This window comes from Mandrillus leucophaeus, unplaced genomic scaffold (genome assembly GCF_000951045.1).
Source record: "Mandrillus leucophaeus isolate KB7577 unplaced genomic scaffold, Mleu.le_1.0 Scaffold570, whole genome shotgun sequence".
NCBI lineage: Eukaryota > Metazoa > Chordata > Mammalia > Primates > Cercopithecidae > Mandrillus > Mandrillus leucophaeus.
The window spans coordinates 141427-150885 of NW_012106142.1; the positions used below are offsets into that span (position 1 = coordinate 141427).

Sequence of the window (9459 nt, forward strand, 5' to 3'; positions counted from 1 at the left end):
TAGTACTGGTATGGCTAGTACTAAGAATCAGTGCTTGGGTACTGGCATTAGTACTTAGATACTCAAAAAAGTTCGAATATATTCGTAGTTGGCCCTTTGCAAGTCATTCTCTCCTGCACTTTTATAAGCTTTGTTGAATGTGAGAGAAAGACTTGTGATATTGCTAGGACAAGGGAGTTGCAAATAAGCTTTGAGCTCTGTGATCATCCTCTGTCATGGGGTTGTGGGAGAAGCAAGGCTAAAACCCACTGTGACATGAGACCCTTTTGCACACTACAACCTCTCCTTCTGCCATATAAGCTAAGAGTTGGGGCCCAGGCGTGGACTGTATCTTTTGAAGCTCTTGAGTCTGTCTTACTAGATCACTCCTACATGGTGAAGCAGTATTCTCATGATAGTCTTTTCTTGCCCTGGCTTTATTTCTTCTGTTAGGAGTAATTGATGATATATTAGCTACTTTTCCAGCTGTGATTTGGCAGTGGTTGAGTGGCAGCTGATAGTAACTCAGGAATCTAAAGAAAAGACCATTTTGGCTTTCAGAGTTACATAAAGGATCTCTGGCTTCCTCTCCTCCAGTAGTTGGCAGCCTTCCAATTGATAAGTAGGAAAGAAAAACTCACCTAGAGAATCCTGTTGTGAACTGGGCACGGTGGCTTATGCCCATAATCCCAGCGCTTTGGGAGGCTGAGGCAGGTGGATCACCTGAGGTCAGGAGTTCAAGACCAGCCTGGCCAGCAGGGCAAAACCCCGTCTCTACTAAAAATACAAAAATTAGCCAGGCGTGTTGGTGTGTGCCTGTAATCTCAGCTACTCAGGAGGCTGAGGCAGGAGAATCACATGAATCCGGGAGGGGGAGGTTGCAGTGAGCCAGGATTGCACCACTGTACTCTAGCTTGGGCAACACAGTGAGACTCCATCTTAAAGGAAAAAAGAGAGAGAGAGAGAGAGAGAGAGAGAGAGAAAGAGAATCCTATTGTGAAGCCTGGGAGTGGACTTTGCATGGGATGCCTCATACTTACAGTACTCCACAGTAGTTTATCAAGATAAATAACATGGGAGAGTAAATTCTACGAGGCTGAGGATTCTGTATGGTATACCCAAGGAAATGAACAAAACATCACAGCAGCACCAGAATGTGGAATGAATCTTTCCAGTGGGGGGCTGTGGGATCCCCCTAAAGAATACTCAGCTTATCGTTCCAATACAGGCTCTTCTTACAAACTAGCAGCATTATTTGTTTCCCACTGAAGAATCAGGAGCATCGCGGAGAACAGCACAGTGCGATTTGTTTTCAGAGAGCTTCCTTCATTCAAGTGGTTAGAAACTATTTCTCAAAATAATTTGTCCTGAGTCAGAGCTGACATCTTACTACGGAAAAATGCACATTTGAGGAACCTGGTGTTGCTCATACGTGGAAGACTCTGTGTTTTAAAGGTTTTAGTAATTAATCTGCTCACTTTTGATGAGCTAGAACTAAAACTCAGCCAGCTAAGTATTTATTAAGTGCCTACTTTGCTCCCATCATAATGAGGCAGGTCATAGGCATAGATTTTTAAAAATTAAGATGCCATCAAGGCTCAATGCATTATTTACAGGCAATAAATCTTATCAGAATACCAGACACCTGCCTTGGCAGTTATCTTTCAGAGACTATGAAAGCCTCCATCTCCACAGAGAGCCCTTGGAGTATTTTGGAGAAAGGGAGATGCCTCCCTGAGCCTATTTGCTCTTTACCCCAGAGCCTTGCACCCATCTGCTGAGATCTGTGCCATTATTAGGAAATAGTTTGGTTTCTGGCCATCTTAGAAAAAAGGAAAATTCCTTGTCTCCTGATTCTTTGAACTGTAATTTAAAATTGTATGTGTGCCCGTTACTGCCTTTGCATCTGATTTATTACAAACATTACTACTAGTTTATGTGTTTGTCCAGAATTGTAGGCAACTTGCAGGAGAGTTAACATTGTTTTCTCACTATCCAGAATACCGCCATATGCCAGTGAGATCTAATATGTCCTGGGATTTGGGTAAAACAAGATAAAGAAACCTTATTCCATCTTCAAAGTAAATCTGAATTGCCCTGTAAAATATCTAAAGCTCTTTAACGTTCCTTCTCATTATGTACTTCCTAGTATTCTTTTACCTCTTTACCTTTTTCTTTCTCACATTTTGATTCTCTATATCCCACTATTCTCCTTTCCCTTCTTTTCCTCTTCCTAATTCCTTTTCTCTGCTTTGATAATAAGTAAGAAATGCCATATAATGGTCAAAACATACCCATTCATTAATTTTAAAAATGTCTTTTTTTCTCTTGTTCCATCATTGGTATCTAATAAAACATTTCTTAATACTAGCTAGCAATATAATAGCTAATGTTTTTGCCGGACATTCTGCTAGGTGCTTTGTATGCCATATCTAATTTATTCGTTACAAGTCAATAAGCTGGGCATTATTGTCACTCCTATTTTACAAACAAGAGAGCAGAAACTTAACAGATTATGGAACTTGCCCAAAGTCTCCTAGCTGGTAAGAAAATTGAGACTCAGAACCAATGTCTACCTCCAGAACTCAAACACCTTGCAAAGAATGAGCTCTCAATCTAGTAGTGTCCCCAAGACACACTTTTGAAATGCAGCAAAATGGGCCGGGCGCGGTGGCTCAAGCCTGTAATCCCAGCACTTTGGGAGGCCGAGACGGGCGGATCACAAGGTCAGGAGATCGAGACCATCCTGGTTAACACGGTGAAACCCCGTCTCTAGTAAAAAAATACAAAAAACTAGGCGGGCGAGGTGGCAGGCGCCTGTAGTCCCAGCTACTCGGGAGACTGAGCCAGGAGAATGGCGTAAACCCGGGAGGCGGAGCTTGCAGTGAGCTGAGATCTGGCCACTGCACTCCAGCCTGGGCGACAGAGCTAGACTCCGTCTCAAAAAAAAAAAAAAAAGAAATGCAGCAAAATGATTAACAGCATGGTACTTGGAATTAGACGGACTTGGTCTGAGTCTTAGCACTGCCAGGGATTAACTGTGTAACAATGGGCAAATCACTTCACCTCTCTGAGCTTTCATTTTCTATCTATAAAACATGGAAAATAATACCTCACAGAGTGGTTGTGAGGTGTTACATGTGAAACTTTAAGCCTGGCACATGGCCAAAGTTTAATACAGTTCACTAATGTTACTATCTATGGAAAAAATAGTATTCGTTCCCCTTGCAACCAACTTCATTTAATTAAAGCATATTTCAAAATAGCGCTAACTGTCCTCAGTAACCACTGGGATTTTTTCCTTGATGCACGTGTCTAAAGATTCCTTGAATCCATTCATGTCTTCATCCTGCACAGCTGCCTGCAGTTAGTAACAAGTTCTGGAATTTCCCACGTGATGTATGAAGGAGCATAATATAGTGCTTCCATTTAATGGTTCCAGAATAGTCTTCTTCCATCTTTTACTTAATGCCCTGGTGGCGTATAAATACTTTGGATATTTGGTCTGGGAAGGGAAGCCCTGAAAAACTGATAGAGAGGAATACAGTGTGCCTTGACCGCCTGAGTCTTCTGGTCTCAGCGCCTGCCTGGTCAAGTGTCTAGACATCAGGCTCAGAGTCGAGAGGCCTGGTTTCTTCACTCACTTAGCATCTAACCTTGTTCAGTTAGCTTAACTTCTCTGATCTCACGTAGAAATCAAATAGTGACTTCCCTGTCACTTCCAGCTCCTTGAAATTGATATTTGAAAGGCATTCGAAAAATATCAGGTGATGCGATTCAGCAGAGATGTGTCTGGTGTGTGCAGATTTTATTTCCTTTAGCCCAGGCCGGAATTTTATGTTGAAAGTGAAGCATATATGAAAAATAAGGCGTAATACTTTCTTAAAGTTCCACCCCAAATTATGAGTATTTAGGTTATGCTCAAAACCAAGTTCAGTGACCGCTAAGGCTCACGTTTAATAAGGCGTTCTTTTTTCCTTAATTGAGAAGTGGAAGATTTTGTGAAACTCTGGTAGAGTTTTGGTACTTGAGAAGCAAAATGATCAAAGCCAAAGTTGAGATCTCAGCAGTGTGAACATCAGCTCTGGCTTTGGCAATGTCAGAGAGCTTATTTAATCGCTCTGGCAGCTCTCAGCTTGTTTTTGCACACAATGCTTTTGCTTCATTTAGGCAGAGTGACTGCCACATATGCAATGGAGTGTAGATAAATAGTTGTTGACTCTTGCATCTAAATGCCTAACTTACTGGGAAATGTGGCCATTTTTCTTGATCAGTATTTCTGAAATGTTTTTTACTTGATCCAGAGCAAGAAATATGTTTTATATCAGAACATGTGTATGTATAAAGTTTTGTATACATATGCATATAAACTGCAAACAGAATTATCAAGAAGTAGTACCAACATTATGTTGTATTTTACTCTATTCTCTTCTTTTCTATTATACTTAGTGTTATTAAGCAATTTTGGTCATGACCCACTAAATTGATTGCAAGGTTCACTAAATGGGCTATCTATCACCCACTATTTGAAGAACACTGGCCTTAAGATTCCTCTTAGTCCAAAAAACTACCTTACTTATCTGGGCTTTACATACCCTCAAGGAAAAACTTTACACACTCTTTCAGTTCACTCCCAATACACACACATACCACCGGCACAACCATCTCTAACACCACCCAACTATTTGAACGCCTAGGTAGAGATAACTCTATCAGCTGCTACCAGGCATTTTTTTTCCCCCCTAACAGGCTTCAACTTCCCACAGGAGGCCAGAATTAGGAAAACTGTGAATTGTGAAAAGCAGCATACTCTCCTAACTTTCTGTGGGTTCACTGGCATCAGGAACTCAAGAATTTCTGTGCTGTGCTAGTGCCAGCTCAAGGCTATAGTATTGACTGTAGGACTGCAGTCAATACGCGTTGGCTAGCCATAGTCCCAGATCTGCACCGAATAGAGTGGAAACAGGGATCTTGTGAAGGTAGCGTTGAATAGCACTGGTGATCCATAGATAGGCTGAGTTTAGCATGCAGGATATAAAGTTACAGGATTATTGGAGCAGGAGTCCAGGCAGAGTGCATATTCCTCAATACACACGACACCAAGAAAAGCAAACAGACAAACACAGGTTAGCACAGTCTGGATATACTGGGGCAGAATTGGTTGGTGACTGAAGCTGTCTCTTCGTATCATTGGCTCATAATTCCAAGGCTGTCTGAGGCGTGACTTTGCCCCTAAGAGTAGAACCTCAGGACTTAAAAGGAACCCTGAGTGGTCCATGTAATTTCCTGATGTCTTAGAAGTGTGTCTGAAGGCAGTTTCACATATTCTGTGCAGATTTGAGGTTCACATGTTAGTCACTCTTCTCAGAAAACCTCACTGGGCCTGACCCCAGGGTAGCAGTGGGATGACAGGGCCTGGGGATTCGTATTATAGGACTGTGACCTATTCGTTCTCCATGAGCATGTTCTTCCCTAGGAGTAGAGACCTGCATCCTGACATAAAGAGGAGACATGAAACAACTTGGCTGTCTTTTAGCAACTTACAGACCATACGCTGGCCTCTCCCAGGCCCTGAAGGTCATTTATTTTGCGAAATAAGCCACAGCAATAACACCACTAGCAAAAGTTGGCGAACAAACCAGGAATGGAAAAAACATAATGCATGTAATTAATAGGTAATTGATAAAGTTATAAGTTTTATGAGCCAGATATGTTCTAAACTTTCTTAGTTTTTTAAAGAAACAGTTCATAGAATTTATATCTAGGAGGGACCCTCGATAGTTCAGTCACCTCATTTTGCAGATGTAGGAACTGAGGTCCTAAGAAGCTGGAAAATGGCCCAGGTGGCTAAGCCCAGATCTTTAAGACTCCAGGGCTTGTTTCCCCACTCCTCACGGTCCCTTCAAGTAAAAAGGATTTCTCCTCATTGCTAAGAAATAGTACACAAAAATGTCATCATTTGAGCCACTGTTCATGGACTCAGTGATGTTAAAAGCAAAAAGCAAAACAACAAAGCAAAACCAAAAAACACAGCAATAGTTGCCCAAAGGGGCTGCTGCATTTAGGTCATAGAAATTTGAACCATAATGTGTGTACTTCAGGAGATTTCATGAGATTTCCTGATGCCAGCTGTGGGGCTCCTGTGACTGTCTTTGAGGACTTTGGACAGTGAAGGGTTACATAGCTAACACATGCATTCCTAAGTCACCTGTCACCATAGGGCCCAGATTATATCACAAAAGCAGTTCCCAACCATAAAAGGACAAAAGACAGCTCTGGATTTTTTTCCTTTACTCCTACATCATATGAGTTAGTGGTCACTATTCAAAGAGGCAACACATCCAAGATATGGGTAGAAACTTCAATCATTGACCCTTTGAATCTCAGAATTGGAAGGTCATCTGTTCCACCAGTATCTGGTGCATGAGTTAATTGAAAGATTCTGCAGAACATGTAGCAATTGCATCTCTTTTGTCTCCCCAGAATAGGACCATGCCAGCGGGAATCTATTACTGGTCTGAGCTGTTGTCTAAGATTTAGTCCGGGAAAGAGGAATGTGGTCAGAGGACAGTGATTGTCACAGGGCTGTTTCATCCACACGTAGTGCTCTCCAATGAGAGCAGAATAAGAAGCCAAAAGACATAAACTGTGTCAGTGCAACGGAGTAAGTCTAGGATCAAGGAAGAATAGCCAGACAGGACTGTCCCACCCAGTCTGGAATCCTGAGACAGACTATAGAATTTCATTACAAATCCTTTAAAGCAGAGTTTTGTGTTTTTTTTTTTTTTTTTTTTTCCTGTTCTCAGGAATCGTATCAGTGTAGCACTATTCACAGATCGGCACGGAGGACAAGGCGACTTCTTATTCTTTTCCTCAACCATCTGAACACTAAAGTTTTCATTCTGCTACCTCTTGGGTTTGTACTTAATGGATCTCATCTATTCAATAAGCAATCAAGCACTTTGCAATGGGTCCAGGGAAGGTTAGTATCACTTTGACCCTGGCCCAGTTCCCACTGACACCATCTAGAACCTCTGCTAAACTTATCAAGAACTGATACTCACATAGTAGAACTAGTGACTTCCGCCCTACATCTCTAAGAGCTTTTACATACTCCAGCATCGTTTGAGAATTTGACTTCAAACTCACCTTTTATCCAGCAGGAACTATTACTGAACCTGCCCCTAGCTTTAAAAAAAAAAAAAAAAAAAAAAAAAAAGATCAACTGGCTGCAGTGGCTCACACCTATAATCCCAGCACTTTGGGAGGCTGAGGTGGGTGGATCATGAGATCAGGAGTTTGAGATGAGCCTGTCCAACATGGTGAAACCCCATCTCTACTAAAAATACAAAAAAAAAAAAAAATTAGCTGGGAGTAGTGGCAGGCACCTGTAGTCCCAGCTACTCGGGAGGCTGGGGCAGGCGAATCACTTGAACCCAGGAGGTGGAGGTTGCAGTGAGCCAAGATTATGCCACTGCACTCCAGCCTAAGTGACAGAGCAAGACTCCATCTCAAAAAAAAAATTAAAAATTGGCCAATCAAATCATTTTGAAATCTATGACTAAATAGTTATTTAATTAACCTGTATTGACTCTCTGTATTATCAATAATTACTACAATTTTTCTCATGATTTCTAGCTGTCTAACTGATTAGCCCATTTGCAGTTAAACCAGTGATAGCCACAACAGTTACTAAATGTCCTTTTCTCAACAATCCTCAATAAACACTCTTTTCTTCAGGGCTCATTTCTGGTTTATCAGCACCATTCTGCTCTCAATTTAATGAAGGCACTAATGTAAAGACACAGAAACCTTGAAATTTTTAACAGTTCATGGTTGAAAGAGTACCAAATGGAGACACTGACTCTTTAAAAAAAAAATCAGTTAGCTTGTTTTTAAAAGAAATCAGTAACACTGCAATAACATCACAGAGGCCACAAACTTGCAAACATGATGCCTGGACCTGCTGAGCCGAAAGTAGCAATTACGTATTGGTAAGACCTGTACTGGCCAAAAGATGAGAAAGAAATCCCGCTAAATTTTATGGGCTATCCATGTCAGTGAAATTTCTAGGGGTCTAGGGCTGTGAGGCATGTTGAGATGTCCCTTCTAAGGTGAAAGATAAGTTGTTGCATATGACCTCTCCTTTTAATCAGAAAAAAAGCATTGTGTCTGGTGGCTTTTCTTTGGATTTTGGAGGCAACATATTTCTGATTTGTGTTTGTTACTTTGGCCCATTTACCTTGTAACCCAAAAACTGCTTATTTTGAATAGGGACCAGGACAAGAGAATGTTCTGCAGCAGGTCCAGACTCCTGTTCAAGTTGCTCTGCCATTTGGGCCGTATGACCCAGCAAATCCAATGTTGCTTGAAGGGTCCTGGCTCATAGGGATGCTGTTTGGAGTACTTGGCTGGCCCCCATAGGATTCACAGCTCACACACTTAGAATTTTGAAGCAAAACTCTGCCATTCTCTCTAGATAACTACTGATAGAGTTTGACTGTGTCCGTACCCAAATCTCATCTTGAATTGTAGCACCCATATTTCCGACATGTTGTGGGAGGGACCCATTGGAAGATAATTGAATCACGGGGGCGGGTGTTTCCCGTGCTGTTCTTGTGATAGTAAATAAGTCTCAAGAGATCAGATGGTTTTATAAAGGGGAGTTTCCCTGCACAAGCTCTCTTCTCTTGTCTGCCACCATGTGAGATGTGCCTTTCACCTTTTGCCATGATTGTGAGGCCTCCCCAGCCTCATGGAATTGTGAGTCCATTAAACCTCTTTCTTTTGTAAATTGCCCAGTCTCGGGTATGTTTTTATCAGCAACATGAAAACGAACTAATACAACTACTCTCCTTTTAAGGAACAACTTTGGCCCAGTTATGAATATTAATAGAGACTGAATGCTTAGCCATGGGCCACCAAGTGTCCATGAAGCCTGAGCTGCCTACTCGGAACTGGGCATTGTCTGACCCACTACACCATAAAGTTAGGAATGCACAGCAGTACTCCATCATCAAATGGGAGTGGTGTCTACATGAGATCTGGCTTGAGCAGGCCCTGAGGGCACATTTAAGCTGAACAGGAAGTGGCCCAAATGTCCATGGTCCTCATTCTTGCTACATTACCTTCTTTCTCTCAACCCATATCTGTGGAATGTAGACCAAAAATAAAATTCTAAGTCCCCCAACAGATTGAATGGACCCCTTCTTGGCCAAGGGCATTCCAAAGTAAAACTGAAAAACTAGTTCAGATCATTATGGGAAGGGAGGGGGGTGCAGTCATACCTCATTATACCCTTCTCCCTTTGGAATTCAGGCACAACTGACCAGCGTTAACGTTAAAACAGAGATCTTAAGACTAATGGAACAGACTCTTTGAGGCAATAAGATACATTACAAAATAACAGATAGCGGGCTTTGAAAGAAATGGAAGTGTTTTACCCTGTAGTATATTTTGATGTTCTTTTTTTTTTTTTTT

The 9459-nt window shown here is 41.7% G+C and overlaps 1 protein-coding gene across 1 annotated transcript in view; it reads left to right on the plus strand.

Moving 5' to 3' along the window:
* KIAA1211 (KIAA1211 ortholog) overlaps positions 1-9459 on the plus strand; it is a 166796-nt gene that overhangs the window by 84947 nt on the left and 72390 nt on the right. The gene's annotated exons all lie outside the window — the stretch shown is intronic.